Source organism: Haliaeetus albicilla, chromosome 16 (genome assembly GCF_947461875.1).
Source record: "Haliaeetus albicilla chromosome 16, bHalAlb1.1, whole genome shotgun sequence".
Lineage (NCBI taxonomy): Eukaryota > Metazoa > Chordata > Aves > Accipitriformes > Accipitridae > Haliaeetus > Haliaeetus albicilla.
The window spans coordinates 17,654,275-17,673,408 of record NC_091498.1 but is presented as its reverse complement, the minus strand read 5'-3'; the positions used below and the strand labels follow the sequence as shown (position 1 = coordinate 17,673,408).

The window sequence follows — 19,134 nt, the reverse complement described above, 5'->3', positions numbered from 1 at the left end:
TCAGACCCGTGTTGTGCTGTGGGTATCCCCTGGCCGCAGGATAAACTTCCCAGCTCCCGCTTGGTACCGGCGATTGCACCACCTGCACATCCTTGCCTTTATCTAAAAGTGCAACAAGAGGTTCCCATGTGAACGCCCTTCCTGTCTGGCAGCAGAAGTCACGGACAGAATTGTTTTCTTCTAAGAAAGTCCTAAAATGACTGACATGGGAAACCCTTTTCTACGGATGGGGTCTGCAGAGCATGCTGTGCCTGTTTGATGCTGTACAACTGAGGGTTCCCAGCATCTTCATAATGCTGCCTCTAATAAACAGCAGTTTAAATGATACTTTACAGAGGCGGAGTGCCTTACCGGGATCCTAACAGACCAGCACCTCCTGGTGCAAACCAGTTCCCATGGTGTTTGTGCTGCCTTCCCCCTCACACACGGGTCACATTAAACTGCTCTGTATTACACCTCCGACTCAATGGCCCAGGGTTTAGTCCTGGGACAACCATTTGTCTGTTTCATCCCTCACTAACCAAAGGAACACTGATCTGCTTAGCCTAAATAAAAGGCAGCTACCACATCCAACAATTTCAACAAGATCACGAGTATCTGACTGACCAAGCTCCATCATGTTACATAATACAGGACACTATGACAATGTCAAATATGAATCATAAAAGTTGAGACAGGAAAGGTGATTTGGTCCATTCTATAGATTAGCACAAAATTTTAGACTATTATCAAGCCTGCCTACCAGTACCACAGTAGCTGTAAGAAGCTTCTGTGCCTTGCCTTAGAAATTATCTCCTTGTCAGAAAATCTTCCTGCTATTCTGCATTCAAATAACTTAAACCCATCCTTTTTAGCTGTATCTCATTTTTGCAAAATATTCTAAAGGTACTTCATGTTAAATAGGTACTGATTTCCTTTTATCACACTGAATACAGACTGAATATGCTATTCCCTCCTTTGCTTTCACCCCTTACACTGAAAAGCAACATCAGTACTTTTGCCTCTGCTTTCACTGTTTCTCAGCTACATTCACATTACATATATACCAATTACTGGGTGCACTCCAGAAGCAGTACTAGCCAGTTTTAGAAATAGCATTTGTATATCAGATGCCACGTAGCATTCTCCATAGCTGGGCAGCCAAAATAGTTCTGGTTCAAGAGAGATAACCACTTGGCATTGGAAGCTCAGCTTCTAGGTAAAATGACACTACCCCCTAGATAGCTGAGTCAATGAATGGAACAATGACATAGCCTGCAGACTTGCTTATGAATGGATAATTACAAGTTACACATTCCCACATGAAAACATTACGTCAGTTTTAAAGTATTTCTTATACAGGAAGTTACTAATATGCCCATGTAAATACAATGCACAAGGTGTGTGTCTCAGCAGTCTCACTACCTTGCTACTACATACGTTGTCTGTGATACATTGACCAAATACCACAGCTGCCCTGAGAGTTTTCAGGATACACTTGGTAAAGCAATGTCTTGTTAAAAAAAAAAAAAAGTTGCAGATAGACAAGCAGTAAAAAAACCATACAATTTTATTAAGTAACATTTTTATTAAAATTTAAATTGCACACTACAGACAGAATAAACATGAGAGAATTTGGTCAAATACTTGGAGAAAGTTAAGTGCTGTTCTCACCACCCCGATACTCAAACTTCACAAAAGAATTCCAACACAATATATGCAAAAATCAAATCAACTTGTGTAACTAACTATCCTGACACTGGTATTAACTGGAAATATGAGAAACTGCAGTTGGCCGATGCCTTTTAAAACAATACTTAGGATACAAGGAAGCTTGGCGTATACCCAGATCAAAAGGACGGCTACATGTAACAAAGCATAACAAACGTGTTTTGGTGAAGATAAGATGTGGGAAGTAAAAAAAACCAAAAAACAAAAACCGACAACAACAAAAAAACCACTTTAAAAACAAAATTGCCTGAATTTTCTTCTCACCCTAAAATGCATTTATGTAAGCCCTCCAAGTTTGACAGATTAATGCCTTAATTTAACTACTGGAATTGCTACTTGCCTTTAACTAATTGGAAGGAATAAACTTGATGTCTATTGTTAGAGTGTCCTTTTTGTGAATGGGAAATTCTTAGTAGAAGCACAGGGATTATTAAAGGACAAATGTGTTTCCTCTGACAATAGGAAGATGGAACATATCGTAAAGGACAAAAACCTCTTTGCAGATACCGTGATGTGTACCAGAACATGGTACTGACTTCGTGCAGCACGTCTGTTCCACGGAAATTCCCAAACATTTGTTCATTGGGGTGGGGACAGCAACACAAAGTTCACCCCCCCTCCTGCTGATACGCTCTCGCTGGCACAGACCACGTGCGGGCATCTCACTGCCTCGTGGTCTGGGGGAACGGCACTGCAGGGCTCCCGGCTCGGCAGGGTGGGCAATGCTGCATTTTGGCCAGGTGCGAGCACCCACCCCGGACCAGCCAGCCTCAACATCGTAGTCCCAGCAACAATACAAAGAAACCTCATGCAGTTGTCATTACCGGCGAGCTATGCTCAGTGCTGTAGCTCTTCTTGTGCGTGTGGCCTTCAAAAGCCTTATGGCCTGTGACTTGTATTTATGGAGCAGTTTAGAAACTCGTATTTGAAAGAAAAAGGCTTAATTTGAATTATAAAGTACACTAACTCAGACTACGCAAGAAAGGAAAATTATGCATCTACGTTTACAACTCCAATATCACACTGCTCTTCAGGATAGCTACAAGATTCAGTGAATGTTTGAATTAAAGGCTAAATAGTTTAAATTTATCTTGTTATGCTTTCTTAAAGATGTACATATAAAGAAATCATGTAAAATATACTGAGAAAGTATCAGCTTAAACAGAGTAAATACTCAAAAATCTACCAATCCTCAGCTAATCAAGACAGGTAGTTCTAATGTCCTCAGGGTGACTCTGATGTATTTAAAGGCAACAAGTTTTAAGCCCTAATTCTGGAACATCTGGTAATTTGTATCAAAATTTCAGCTACGATTTTTTAGTCTCTATAAACTTTTTTTTTCTCTGAAAACCAGCAGAGGGAGACAGGTTCTCTTCTACTCCTAAAGAAAGCAAAAGATTTTACTACTTCCTCAAAAATATACCTTCTGAAAACTAAGTATAATTTCCCAGATTAGTCTCACAATGCCTTTTCTCAGTAATTTTGAACTTAATTATTAATACTCACTTTTCTTGTTCTGAGTGTTTATTCAAGCTTAAATGACTATTGCTTACATCTGCAGATGTTTATTCAACAGTATGTTGCTATTAATATTTTATTGTGGATTTCTTTCAGGGAGAAAGGGGATATAGTAATGAATGAAAGAGAAAAATAGGCCCTGGTTATGTTTTTATTGTTTCACTGTTATGCAACAGCTTGCATGTGTTTTTCACATGTGTAAGGTCTGCATATGGCTCTCAAAAAATCTATAAAGTAATTTCAGCTGACTATATACACAAGTTACATATTTAAGGCTCAAACATAAGAAGAAAATTCTGCTCTGCAATCTAAAAATACTGCCAATAGTTTCAAGTGCAAGTAAAACATTCTCTTGAGTTAATTTCTTAGGACCCAGGTCCTGTTTCAGTAAATGGGAATTTAGGCACACTACTACTACAGATCTTGGCACAGAAACTTAGATATGTTCCACACAGTTTAGGCAACATTCTCTACAAAATGGCATGACAGGGCATATATTTGAAATTCTTCAGTGATTTTTCATATTTACCCCCCCCCCCTTTTTTTTTTCAAAAATAAATTATGCCCAGAAGAGCTACTAGAACAGGGAACTGAAGAACAGAAACAATTTAACACATTTTACTACTTGTTTTACTGTAAATACTTTGTAATAACTTTTAATCTATTTTTTCATATAACCTCCTTTTACAGATGGTTTATATAACCAGAGAAGAAATAAGAAATGTTTTTTGGATAGGATGCACTCTAAGTGATATGCACAATTTCTATCATTTGAAGGCTTTAAATGAAATGAAGCTTCTGAACATTCTTAAAATGGAGTAGAAGAGTTAGAAAACACATGCAGAAACTGTGTCACTGCTGCAAAATACTCAGGAGGTACCGTGGGATAGTTGTTAGTCTACAGTATGCTTTGGTAAGGGCTATTAATGTAAGAATGATGCCAGAAAAACCTGAGGGAGAAACTGTGGGCAACAGGATGCATACCTGGAAATAGCAATCATTCCTTGGGTAAAGGTAATTGAGGTAATTGGGAAGACTTCTGGTATTTAAAATCCCAATCACAGCAAGTCATGCTTAATCAGACACCCAAAGGTAGAAGATAATAAAACTTCATACTGACTATTCACTTGAATTATCCCGTATTGAAGAATTAAAATAAAATAACCAAACCAAACCAGCACTACTAGTAGGAATTCTAGAGCAAGAGACTTCCACAGTGATCTCTTTGGCAGGCTGCTAAGAAAGAGGCTACAGGGTCTTCTCCCAGCTGCCCAAATTCCTGCAGCTCCAAGAAAGATTCAAGCTCTCACTGACAAAATCTGGCATTTCCTTTCTGGTACGAGCTAATTGCATGAAGCTTCATGTAGTAACCCTATGTTAATCAGTAACACAACCTCCCGGTTCTTTAAGCACTGCAAGTCAATGGAAATACTCTACTATTAAAAAAAAATTTGAACAATTCCTTATGTCATGCATTTATTTGCAGTCACACAGTGTATATTGCTGAAAAAAATTATCAAGTACCTTCAGTGAGACAGTTCTCATATCCCTGTCCAAGTCTAACTCTGTCATGGCTCTAGCCCTTAATCCTTGTATTTTGGTATACAATTTTTTGTAGTTTTCATAGGGGAAGTTAAGCGCACAATGTGTTTCCTGGAGGACATTTGTAAAACTGGTTTTCAGGTTAAGGGTCAATGATTCAAATTCATCAGATTTTATCTAATGGATGTTCTGGAAGCAGCAGAATTAATTTAAAATGCCTGAAATCCTTGCCAAGATGCTTTAATTGGTAAATAAGCATCTTCTGCTTAGGAATGACAGTTATGTAAGAGTAGATACTGGCACATTATTCAAAGGGATTTATTGCTTGCCTTTGCCGTTTACATTCACAAGCAGAAAGACATTCATGCTTGAGGGACAAAACTGGATACTGTTTTAATGAAAATGATGTACGAGTTTGGTGGAAAACTTTTCAAACAGGATTGCAGTGGTCAGCCCCCAGCAGAAAGAAGCCAACAGCATTAATACGTGTCACAAGTCACTTAACTTGACGCAGCACTTGTGTGCGTGGGAGAAAAAAAGTAGTGTATGCTCATGTATGCACTGCTCACTGAGAAACTTCAAGGAGGACAGCTAATCAGCATACCGCACAGTTCTGGCATCATTACGAACCCCGTCTTTGTAGATATTCCTCATCCATCAGAATAATTCTACCACATACATCAGGAACCCTGTCAGGATCGAGCTTATGCATCCAAGTGTGGGTGTGTAGAACACACTGGGAACGTCACTTCTCATCTTCCAAGGTGTCAGAGAAATCACCTGTCAGCAAACCTTCTCGGGATTCGCAGTCATCCTTCTGCAATGAAGCAGTGACATCAGGCCATGGAGAAATACAGCACTCATCCTAATTAAGAGCAGAGCTCAGGCAGTATTGAAGCATTTGCAAACACAGTATCAATGTTAAGAAAATTACTTGTTTTCCAAATATAAATGTAATACTAAGTTTTAAATAGTAATGGTCCTTTACTTGAGAAATATACTACTGCATAGTCTTTTGGAAGAGCAGAAATTCATCATCCAAATCAGGAATCACATCACAGTAGCATTAAACATGATCTTGTATTGAAAAGCATGACTTTGTATTTAAATCCATGGAAGTTTTGCTCTGGTTTCACTGAAAGCATAGCCTAAAAACAACAAAATTATCTTTGCTTCATCCCACAAAAACTGATGGATGAATCCACCTGCAATGTTTTGGCATCCCCCAGAGGTACCTGGCTGAATCTTTGACCTGTGAGAGACTATATATTAAAATACCAAACTAATGAAAAGCTAGGCCCTCCAGCTATTTGTTCATACTCTGTTAGCAAGGGCATCCTGTCCTTCTTAGTCTCACATTATTAAAAACAAGTCCAACTCTAACCTGGTCATTAGATTATGAAGTAAAATGCCCATCTCCTATCTAATATTAAAAACCTTTGAAAATCCGTAAGGTTTAAGTTGAAAAGCTAGAATTTTTCTAAAAGCAGGTAGTCTTTATGAGATTTAAAACCTGAATAAAGATTAAAATGCTAGTCTTATAAAATGGCCCTACAATGCAGTGAAGTATTATAAATGTAGTTCCTGGCTACTACCTTTTCCTAAAGCAGCAGAGAACATGCAGTACTGATCATCTCTGATCTCTCTCTTTGGTAGAGACTTTAATAGCTTGTTCTAAAGACAGACAGAAGTGGACTTTTTTCAACCCTGCAAATACAAGAAACATTCCCAGCCTTTTAGATAATTCCCTGAATACCTTCAAGTATGCATACAGCTTTCACTAAAGGTGTAAGCCATGGATTTGAAACAGATTTTTTTTTTTTCTCTTTTTCCTAAAATTATTGCTATCACAAATCCTACAGTTTGGAATAGCCAGGCTAAAAATCCTGTTCTCAATTATACCACTTCTACGTGCTTAGTTTTTCTCACATCACAGTTTCATGAACTTTGCAGTCACCACACAGTTTTCTAAGGAAAAGGACAGAGAGCCTGACAGCTGTAGAGGGCTTACACTGAAAGCATTTAAAGAATCCTTCTTTAAGCTGATTGTAGTGGAAATTAAGCTTTACTCATTTTCTATTTGCACCAAAATTAACAGGGTTGATCTCACAGATCACTAAAACATTCCCCAGAAGTTTACAATCTGTTATGTGCAGTCTCAAAAGCTATTATTATGTTGCATTCAGACAAAGAAAGAACGAATGAACGAACCAGAGCAAAAAGCTGAAACTATCTGTTTCCATGACTGTATATCATAATGTAATTTGTTAAGATTCCATGTGACCCCTCAATAAAGGGGATTTGCAGCAAACCCTAGAGTATAGTCAGTCTCTGAAAACCAGGCCACATGGTACGACGTGGTTAAGACCAGAACTCAGGTATTCAGCTTCCCACAGGCTCTTCCATAACTATTAGATTGTTTCCAGAAAGTCCCTTTTAACCCTAAATTACTTCAAAAATACTCAAAAATTTTTAATCTCCTTTCAGATATTGCAATTCAGAAAATTCACCAACCTTTTGGAGCGTAATCACCAATAACATTTTTCCACTGCTGTATTTTTTTTCCTTTTTTCCCCCCTTCTTAAGTAAGCATATAGGTTAAGGAAGCTCACACAAGCATGCTAGGTTATTTCACCACTTAGCATTTTAGCGACCTAACCCAAGTCATTTAGGGTCAAAACAGACTTCTACAACACTGAAGACCCTGCAACTCATTAGAAACCATTAGTTCATCAGTCAAACACAAATGTATTATGCTCTCAACTAAGTGCATACATGGAGATTAGAAAGTACTAATACAGCATGACTAGCACCTTTGCAAATAAAGGACTTCAAAGATATATATACACTGCTTGTCTAATGGCAAAAGGCAGACAGATGTGATGACAGAGTTAGAGCTTTTATTGAAAGCTTTTTTTTTTTATTTTAAACCCATGCTTAAACTCCCATGTCCCTCTCTGATCATTAAGCACTGGGAATGAATATTTTGGGCTGTTGTTTTAAATGAGGATTTAAAAAAAATCTGATGCTGATATTTTTACTGGCTTTGAAAACCCTTAAACGATTAAATAACTTGACTGCAGTCTACTACTAATCCTTAGTGGTACAGAAGTCAGAGTATTTTGATGCAAGACATCAATTCTTGCCCAAAATTTGAGTCCTGTGAGGGACGCTACATCTGCAGTCATTAATGTGAAGGGAGTTTTACCTTGACTAGATGATAAAGCCTTAAGATTGCATCTGAGTATCTAAAAAGAGTTTTGTGTAGTCACGTCAGTTGGTAAAGTTCCTTGAAACCTCAGAAAATAGTATTAATTTAAAAATGGCATGGGAAGCAATATTTGTTTCCATCTCTGCGAGTATAGCAATTCCACTCAACACAAAGACTGTGTGATTTGTTGGGTAGGTTGGGGAAGAATAACTCTTCAGGAGGATTTGCAGGGGCTCCCTATGTCCCTTTGCACAAGAAGTTTTGGGGAGAGGCTCAGACATGCCAGACAAGGACAGATGAAAAGGATTTGCTGCAAGACAGGCTTTCCAGTCACCTTGTAATTAGGTAGCTGAACCTGCACCATTTCTTCGATGAAATTATACATCTGCAGCCTGAGGCTCACAGAAAAAGTTTGGTAACGCTCTTAAAACAGATAGTTCGTTGAGGCAGACCAGTCTGTCTTGGCTTTAGTTCACCAGCCTGCAAAATGGACGTTAGATAACTGTGGTTTTGTGAAACAAGGAACAATTGCAGAGTGCTTTCAGATAGACTGATGAAAGCTTTTACTTTGTACGTTACATTTTTATTGGTGGAGGGTATATAAGGATGTGGGAGTGACACCAGAAGATGTGACAACATAAGCAAAGAAAATAATGTTCAGAAGAAGAACTGTTGTTGTGCTGATCTATTTTATAGGTCAGTCTTTCTCTCAGACATTTCCACCTCCACTACCTTTCACAACTGTAAACACTTTCAGCAACTGCAGCAAGTACCATAAAGAAAGGCACTATTGGCTACCTTTAATCCAGTGTCACCACCAGAAAAGCAGGCAGCATGTAGCTAACCTATTGTAGGAAGCTCTTAGGTGTTGGTTCACAAGGCCGTTTTTCCACTTCTAAGTTGTATCAACAGATTTGGAATCAAAGCTCCTGTTTTTTATTTCCAGTGTGGCAGTTGCTCCAAAACATAGAATAACTTCTTTGCTTCACAATCTATGAAACCCCTAGCTTAACATTTACCTGTTTCACAGAATAAGTATGAACACTAACAACCATAAAATATTTCATATCAAAATTGCCTGCAAGAAGAAACAGTGTCTAAGTAATTATAGTGTGATGGCCATTTAGTTGCACAATTGATTTCATGTTCGTCTTCCAAAATTATTTTAAAGGTATTACTTTTATATTCATACCACTATTTAATTCCTGCTTCTGCAAAAAATATTCTTAAAAGTGAGTGGTAGTTGCAGGAATATGTAGCAATCTTGATTTTCTTTCTCCACATAGTTTTTTGTACACTTTGCTTCAAACTGTCCTTCCCCCACTTACCCCTGTGACATGAGTCATTCAGGTCAACCACGTAACTTTTCATCCAAATTAGAGACATTCAGTAAAATTACTAGTTAGATACCAAAGCAAATGTCTATATAGAGTCCATCTTTTGAAAAAGCTCAAGCTATGCAACAAAATGTTATACTGATCTATGAGTTTTCCTACTCCAGGATATGTAATTTCTTTTGAAAGAGCTTGCATTATGATTTATTTCCATTCCTCTGCAGGAGGTAGAAGCCCGTATTTCCATTTTCTAGACACTCAGCTCAGCAGAGGCAAGAAAATTACAAACAATGCTCTTTCAAATATTCTCACCCAGCCTTATTTTTATGAATACTTTTGGAGGTGAGGAAAACTATTTGCAATGCAGTATTAAACATGTATGAATTGACAAAGAATAAAGATCAATGGTTGATAAAGTACAAAGGGTGACAGAAGCAGAGTGAAACAACTTTTAAGCTACTTTTATGTTTATAACTAGAGTTTATATAGATCAATACAAAACATGCAAATTCCCCCCAGCACATCTTTTGGAGAAACCTCTTTTTAGAAGTTCATCAAAGAAAGGAAAGTTGAGATGATTTCCCTTTCTGTAATAAAGTTGCCCCTCGCCACATATTATTTACACATCTTGCTCATAATACTACTACTGAAGAGAAAGTGTTTCATCTCTGAAGTAGACAAAATGTTTCCTGATGGCCAGGGTCCAAAATAACACAGGATGGAGCAGAACTTGCAACCATATCCTCTCATTCTTGTAATATTCAAATTTCCTCAGCAAGGTTTTCAGGAACAAGATAATGTTGGGGTCCAACAAGGACACCAACAATACTTCTTGCTAAATACTGTTTCTTCTTCCAGTGTGAGGAAATAAATACATGTTCAGTCTACAACTCATTGTTCCAAGGAGCACATAGATTTTTTTGTGTGTGTGTGTGTGTTTTATTTTCAACTCCCCAAACTGTAAATATTGCCAGCACTATTCTACAGATGTCCACAAACATGCATATTTCATTTCAGCATAACCAGATGAAACAGTGGACAAAAGGGTGCTTTACGCTGTAGAGAGTCTAGAAAGGTTGGGGAAATGGCTTCCAGACCAGAAATGCTCTTGCTACCCTTTCACCACAAGATTCGGTCCTCAACACATTCCCCATGGAAGAGTAGCGGGGAAAAACAAATAGACTCCAGACAGGCAGGGGACGGGGGAGCGAGAGCCACCTCTCCTCAAACATCTGTGGAGCACAAAAATGAAAGGCCATGAATTCTGGTTTAAATCCTCCACTTGCGTATTTCCTGAAAAACACTCAATACACACATTCACCTGCATGCTTGCTCAGGCTTGTGCATGCTTATGCTCACTTGCATGCTCACCAGTATGAATATACACTGATGCATCTTTACATTCACTCACAGGCATCCCACGTGCCCGTTTGCTCATACGCTCCAACTCCTGCTCTGTCTCACGCCCATGCTCATGTGTACTCACTCACACTCAGCTGCATCCCCTTGCACTCACGTGTGCTTCCCCCATCCTGTGAGATTTTTCTTGCTAGAACAACTAAACTCATTCTTCGGCCATGCATTTTGTATTTTCAACACCAAGTGCTGCTAATGGCACCAATTATTATTTTGTATGCAATTAAAGATAAATCCTTACCACGAACTAAGTACCATTATTTAAAAACCTAAAGGAAAATGAAGACCTTCGGTTCATACAATTCATCACAACGCAAGGTAACAGCACTTTTCATCCACAGTGCCTAAACTTTTCACGTGTAGGTAAGTGAAAAGCATGCTCTGAACTTTAATCTCTCAAAGATACATCAGATCCTACCTCATCTTTCTCCACAAAGCAGTTAAAAAGCTTATACTTTAACTCTGATTGGCAATCCAGACCAAAAGGTGGGACAACTTTGCAGAGCAGAAGACAGCTACGAAATTGCAACACACAATACCAAGGAAAGACAGGTGGCAATATTCAGCATGTACCTTTGAATCTGCCACCTGATCTGATTGCTTGCTTCTTGTGTTATGAGAAATAGCGACCATTTCTACTCACCTCCAGCATGCCACTCATTACATTACAGGAACAGACCCGCATGTCATATTTACGATACAGGTGCACAATGGATTTATGCAGTAATGTAACAATCCTTTGCATTTTATGCTATCATTTTCCTAGCAATTCCATTATTCCTAATACTTGCTATTTTGACCACCACTGAGCATTGCACTGATGTTTTCAGAGAACTTTCTTATTACACATCCACAATCTGAGCAACAAAAGAGCTAGTCCAGAGTTTGCCATTTGGGATGAAAAAAAAAAGAAAAAAAAAACAAAATCAAGACTGTCTTCTTCAAGGCAAATAAGTTTACATTACTAAGACATTTGCTGCTTTATCACCCAGCTACTGAGTACTCTGCAGATCCAAAGTAAAAGGTCAATTTTCAATTTTATTACTCTAAGTAATTACCTGTCATCAACAAACTTTCTCACATCATTTTGTACCCCCTTTAGGATCATTTATGATAACATTGAAGCACAGAGGCCTGGTACAAATTTCTGGGAAACATCATTGCTGACTTCCCCCCATTAGTCCAAGGTTATAGAAGAAAAATAACAAATAAACCAAAAAACCTAAACACCACAAGAATAAAACCCCCATGTTGACTCCCACTTTTTTCCCCTGCAATAACTGAGTGGTAAACACATGCATATAATTGTGACAGGGCAGAAGTAGATGTAATTTTAAAAGACAGGCATTTTTAAAAATTACTATGACAATCTTGTAAATATCTGGTAGATACTTAGCCTTTGCCTAACATTCAGATGCTGCTCATCTGCTTTACAATGACAGTTGCATTATATAAACTGCAGATGACTTGAAAAAATATGTAATAAAATATTGATTTAGACAAGAAATCAAATGAAAACTGCATCAGGAATAAAGTACTACATATTCCTTTAATGAAACATTTATGGTACTTCTTATTCTGCATGAAATTTGTGCGATATACATACACAGTATATCCTTTACCACAAGTCTTTTTTTTCTACTTCTTTTAATATTTCCATTAGTGGAAACGAGAAGCCAAGAAAATGCTGTAAGCGATACACTTCTTGCTGCAACCACAGTACCCTACCTTTTACTTCTTGTTTTTCTTGCTGTTCGTTATTATCTCATTTCCAAGCCATCCTCTCTTCCGTTGAGAGTACCAAAATAGCTTGTACCAACTTAGATGTCTTATCTCCTTCTTAAGCAAGATATCATTCCTCTTCTGTCTTCCCTTTGCGACTTTTCCATGTTGCTTCAAGTCTGAAATTATCCTCATGTCCTGTACTAGTATTCATATTTTTCTACACCTTCAAAACAGTGAAACCTGTTGGTTTTTTTTTTTAAACTATGCTTTCTTCCTCAATTTACTCTGTTCTTTCCTTCTGAACATACTATGGGTCTTGCCTCAGTTCTAACTATAAGCATTTTGGAGGCAAGATCACACCTGTTTCTCCGACCACATCTCCTTCTTTGTTTCTAAAGCACCCTGCATCTTTACCAGGTTTTGGTAAATGTGCATGTAACTAATCTTCCTCTACAGAATAAAAACTGTCTATTTTCTTTTTCAGTCAGTGTAGACCTGAAATTTTCAGGCAAGCTTCCCTTCTCCGATCTCTAAAGTCCTGAGTCACTAGCTTGCTCGTTTAGAAAAATGTATTTTACAAAATCTTACAGAAATGTAAACAAATACTCAAAAGGAAGTAGGCATAGACCTAAACATATGATTAAATACTTTGCTGCACCAAGGCCTAAATATTCCTGTTTCCAAATGAAGTTATTTGGCTGATAAATTTCTGTTTAAGAGTTGCTGAATTTAAAAAGTGAATCTGATTAAGCATGTTTACCTTTATAAAACATTTTTATAAAACCCTTTATCAAACCCTCTTTGATCAGACTAAGATTTATTATTTTTGTTCTAGGGTAGCAATCTTATTAAAATTCAGTAAATAAAATTTTCTATTATGAAAATATTTATTTCTCCTCATCCTTTCCAACCCTTTCCAAGTTCACAATGTATTTTACTTTTCCTTTCACTTACAATATACAGAAAAAAATATTTTTTATAATTTTAAAATTAGAAAATCAGTCTGAAAATTAATACATCACTCTGAAATCTGCAGCCAGAAAGCCAGATAGGTACATACCCAAGAAAGTACAGGCAGAAGATGAGAGATAATATAGGATCACTTCAGACTTACAAACTTCCATAGACAAAGAGCTCTCTTGTTCTGTGTCTGAGCTGTTCAGTACCTAACAGAAAAGGGACCTGGAGTTTCTACTACTGCAATATAAATAGTTGCAGTTACACTGATAACTCGTCTTTATTTTAGAATTTGGGTTTTGGTTAACATTAGAAGACAACGGATTTTTTTCTCTACCTCTCCAAATTAACTAGTGTAATGGAATTCTCCTCAAGAGTTGCAATAAATAGGTTCTCGTTATATGTCATTGAGTAGATGACTAAAACCAAAACAGGAATGAGAAATCTCTAATAACCAACCAGAACAATCCATCCAGTTTTTCATTCCAATTAATCACATGACATGACCAGAAGCAGATCCACCAAGGGACCAAACCACAGGCACTCCCAGTCACCAAGAGGCACACATCCCACCCCGTGGCTGTGGTCAGGCTGCCAGACGTGCCCCAGATCATGGAAGGGGGCACCGGCACAGCCCCAGAAAGCCAGGGATCCACCCTACCCAGAGGTTCTCCACCCTTCAGTAAAAGCAGGTTCCAGTCTGACATGAAATAGCCACATAGTCTTTGGAGAGAGAAAAATAAGTAGCATAACTAACTAGGCTACAGTACTTATCAGCTTGTGACTGACAGAGGGTGAAAACAATCTTGAAATAGTCAAAGCAATGATAGAAATCTCCACTCCAAGCAGCAGGCCTTACAACAGCTTGGGACCTGAGAGAAGGAAAAAAAAAAAAAAAAAAGATATTATCATCTTTCAGCTGTTGGTTATTTGTTTTTAAAACTATAAAATCTTCCTGCTTGTGCTTTCTACTAAGGGGTGAGGTATTGCAAATTTAGCATAGAATAGCTGCAACACTGTAAGAGCATGTTGTGGTTTAATTCACAGCAACTTATTACTGAATTCATACATTTGGCTTACAAAACCACAGGTTAGAAATATTCCCTCCTCCCAGCCTGGAAGGGGTTCTTAAAATTGACTGCAATTTTCAGCTCTGAATTGCAACATTTGGATTAGTTCTATACAAAGTCTTTTGTTCTACATTTCATTTCCTAGAAAGGCTTCTACTAGCCAAAAGTAATATACAATGCTACTGCAATTCTGTAACAGAAAGATGTATCTTGCCTCAGTAAATTCATCTCAGTTGTATAAGGAATAATAAATCAGTTCCATATATCTGCTACTAAAGTAAGACTGTCTACGTATGAATTAACAACAGAAGATCTGGCAAACTCTTCCCTGTGTAAAAGACAGACTACACAATAAAAAAAAATTGCTAAAATTACAGCATAATTCCTCTACTCCCTTTTTAGCCAGGATACTCGTACCAGGGCTTAAATGTAAGGAAGTAATTTTGTTGAGAGAAAAGCTAACCCTGTTACAACAGGAGGCAACGCCCACAACATGGGTAATTCTGGTACAGAACAGTCTCCTGAAAGCCAGGATATGGCCATAACTGATAAGCTCGGAACCAATAACTACAGTAGGATAAAGAGTTTCAAAAAAAAGGGTAGTATTATTCAGGGAGGACATGAGCTGTACTTGTTCAAACTGGGGAAAGATACCAGGCAGAGGTCTGCTAGAAAAAGAAAACTTTTGGGCCATACACTAAGCTAAGTAGAAACTCGTATAACTCCTCTGAAACCAATGCCTCCTCAAGGAGACATAAGCCACAGCAGAGTCCCATCACTGAATTAACTGCCTTCTTGCCTGCCACTTTCATATGAAGTCAACAGCCCTCCCACACCAGATAAATTAGGCACTTAACCGTGACACTCTTTACAATCACTATTTTATTTCAATTTCATGTCTGTGGTTATGCCTATGAACTCATTGCTGTGGGGAAACACAGTGAATGACTTCAGCAGCCTCAGCTCTGCAGCCAGCAGGTACTTGTACACCTCACAGGAAACCACACGTTGTGCTAGCTAAGCATGAGTTTTTCAATACCAGCATTGCCACAGCCATAGAGGCATGGAGAATAAACTCTGTTCTCATTTCTGTGTTTTTTTCCTAATTCAAATGAAACAAGCAACAATATGCCTTCTGCCACTACTGCTTCTTCCAGTAGACAGAACTGGGCGGGGGGGTGTACTTTACCATCAGCCTTGAAGTTATCAGCTTACTCTGTGGTTAAAATATTAATGCTAGTAAGTTAGCCTTTCTACCCACTTTTACTCTGAGAAAATAACATTTGCTGCTGCCAATGGCAAAAGCAGCATCTGTCACTGTGTTTCCCAGAGCAGAGAGACAGAAGAGGGAGATTACGGAGCCAAAGTTTAGGACTACTGCTTCAGAGACATGTGACTACCTAACTCTTTGTTCTGCTGATGAGAGTTTTTATATCAATAACCTTCCACAAAATAAAAAAAAAAAACAATCCAGGAAAAAGTATCAAGGACACTCTGATACATAGGAGGCCTCTTGAAATCCTACCCATTTTTTCTAACGTACTGGAACAGGGTAACAAAACAGTAGCCAAAGATAGTCCTTTCTTTCACTCTGCCATACTATGTCCAGCGTTAAGAACAGTGTTTCTCAGTTTCAGATTAAGGTAACTGCTTCCCTTGCAATGTTAAAATCCTTAGCAGCTTTCAAACCCCACAGCTTCCTGCATGTTGAAACTGGTGTGACATTTAAGAATCCAAAAAGCATCTTCTAAACCATCTAAAGTAGCAATCAAACAGCTTTAGAAGCTGTGTGGCTAAAGCCAGGGGAGATCTGAGCTAAACAGACCCAAAAAAACAACATACAAGCCCAAAAGAATTAAGTGAAAGAAAAAAAGAAATGGCAAGAGCCAGAAAAAGGAGAATGAATCTGTCAATCTCAATAAGCCTAACATCATTTTGTAACTTATAACAGAAGGAAAACCCGCTTGAGAAATTTAGAAACCGACTTAGAAATAAAGCAGGAAATCATAACAGAACAAACCTTGTCACTGCATTAAAGTGAGTGTATTTTGATCTAATGGTATACACCAAGATGAATTTTCTTGCATTCCGATATGCCAGGCTTCTCATGTATTGACCAGTGTCAGTACAGCTATTGCACTACTGCCTGGGCACCTGCCCTGTTGGTTTACAGGATGTTTGTGTAAACTGGCCATGGATGTTTTTACCATCGTATATTCCAAATCAGCCACTGAAGAGCTTGACGTTGTGCCTTACTGGGAAAAACAACATTGGATGTCCCATATTACCAATAGCATCAAGGGCACAGCTCCACACAGCTTTTTTCGTTTTGGCACCAATAGCTGTTTAAAGAATTTCCAACTCTCCCCCATGCTCCCCTTCACTGATGCTAGTAAAGGCAGAAAAAAAAAGTGCATATATTTTAATATTTCCAGCAGGAAACTGATCTACCCTGCAGCCTTGCAAACACCTGTACAAATACAGAAGACAAAACAGTATGGCAGAGCACCATGTTGTAGGCTATAACCTTAAACTAAGCTGCAAAAAGCGAGGATGATCATGCTCCCAGAAGGCCAACTAAGTCAGTTATGGCCAAACACTACCCAGCGCACTAGAGGTTTTCCTTCCTGCCTTATCATGTAACTGGCTCCTGACGACACGTAGGTGAGGATGCTGGGTCGCTGCCACGCAGGCAGAGCACGATCTCCCTGCCTACAGCAAGTCATGCTTGTGGAGCCGGTTACAGGTCAAAAGGTCCGGTCCCAACTGGCTCTCCTTATGCAACGTTGTGGTTTACCCGGATAAAATGCGGAGCTGCAAGTTTACAGGTTCTTTTTGCACATATTTGTGGCACGCTTTCAACTGAATTTTAAGTATCATTGTATGTTTGTTTCAACTGTTCCCATCAGAACAGCTACTCAGTTTTTTGCTGCAAGTTGTTTGTGGTAAGTGACATGTGTGTACAAATTTATGCTTAATAAATTCCAGTGCTTCCAGGTCCCCCAAATGAGTCTACAAACTAGTAAGGAATGCTAACTGACCACAAAACTCTGTTTCTAAAGTGAAAAATAGCGTAGGAAAATTATTTTGTAGTATTGAACAGTATCTCCGTGAGAGACAGGGAAAGCTCCAACTAGTGTCAGCCCTATTACTTTAATAGCTTTCTATTACCACAGATGTCATTATAGACAGTTTACATTCCCATTTTTTCTTTCACATACATAACCGAGAAGCTACAATTTCAACCACTGCTTTGGACTCCAATTCTCATTATAATTAAGCATTCAAAACCCGATAACAGTTTTGAGTATCTTGCCTAGACTGCGCAAATCCCTCAATAATTTACTTTTTCCTCTTGTTTATATAAACTATTGCAACAGTTCCTTAAAAAAAAAAACAACTTAACTTGTAGATACTTGTCCTGTAAATCAGAATAACAGAAATACAATGCACAGTGATAGAAGTTTTTCACTTTTGCACATGTCAATACATCTTTGTTTAAACATGAGTACAGGCTCACAGTATTAAGAGGTTACAACTAGAATCTATGCTTATTCCAGAAACAGTTATTTTTATAGGAACTATAGCGTATTTGCTGTTACAGCTGGTATTTACCTAGCTGCTAACTTTTCTGAATAATTTCTGAGCACTTTTAGTGTTTGCACAGGTGTTTGCAAGGCTGCAGGGTAGAACACACAGACGATATTAGACCAAAAAAACAGGTACGACACTTTGGAACAGGGTGGGAATGGAAAACCACACATCGAACCCCAAGCATAAACAAATGTGCAGGCCAAAAATAGTTTCCGAAATTGTTTAATCTGCACAGAGGTCAAGATTTCCCCCCACCCCTCTTTTTCTCCTCTGTTTGTAAGAGAAAGGGAAAACCAAGTCCGAACACAGTAAGGCTCAAAGGGGTAAAAAACAGCAAAAAGAAGGAGCAGTCCTGGAAAAGGATGCCCGAAAATACATTTTCAAACTCCCATCTGTCAGTTCGGCACCGGACACGTAACGGTCAGGATTTACTCCAGCCAAGAGAAGGTTTGCACAAAGCCCATCCGCCCGAAGGAGCCGGTTTTCACAGCGGTACCAAGGGAAGCGACGGCATCCGCGGGACAGAAGGAGCTCCCGTCCCCGGGGGGCCCGCGGCTGCCGGCAGCGGGCGGGCGGGCGGGCGGACGCGCTCCCGCCGCGGCCCGAGCCAACGGGAACACCTTTGCCTCCCGCCACGCAGCGAGGGGCGGCCCACCCGGGGCGGCCAGCCGTTCGCACGGGCAGCCAGGACGTGTGGAGAAGGCGGCACCGCGCCCCGGCCCGGCCCGGGCCCGGCGCGTCTCCCCGGGGCTTCCCCATCCCCCCCCCCCCGCGACTAACGGGCCCCTCGGGGCTGCCCAGCGCCACAGCCCGGCCCCCCCCGCGCCGCCCAGGTACGTGCCCGCGTCCCCACCTCCCCCGTGACGCCAGAGGCGCGCGGCCGGGGCCCGCCCCCGCGGCGACCGCCACGTACCTTCTCGGCGCAGGCGGCCACGGCGGCGGCCCGGCCTCTCGCGTAATCTCGCCTCGGCGTCCGGCCGCTTGCCCAATCAGAGCCCTCCGCGACGCCCGAGCGGGGGTCAGGTCCGGCCAATCCCCACGCTCCGGGGGGCGGGAC

At 39.6% G+C, this 19,134-nt stretch overlaps 1 long non-coding RNA gene across 3 annotated transcripts; it reads right to left on the bottom strand.

Annotated features, from left to right (window-relative positions):
• Positions 1-1,535: 1,535 nt before the first annotated feature.
• On the bottom strand, positions 1,536-19,134 carry LOC104317026 (uncharacterized). 3 transcript variants are annotated; one of them, XR_011328123.1, is made up of 2 exons: positions 18,991-19,134; positions 1,536-14,285 (listed from the first exon to the last, which is right to left on the bottom strand). It is a non-coding gene; the product is annotated as an uncharacterized lncRNA (long non-coding RNA). The 3 variants fall into 3 exon arrangements; XR_011328124.1 differs by lacking the exon at positions 18,991-19,134 and adding an exon at positions 16,740-18,624; XR_011328125.1 differs by lacking the exon at positions 18,991-19,134 and adding an exon at positions 16,772-18,624.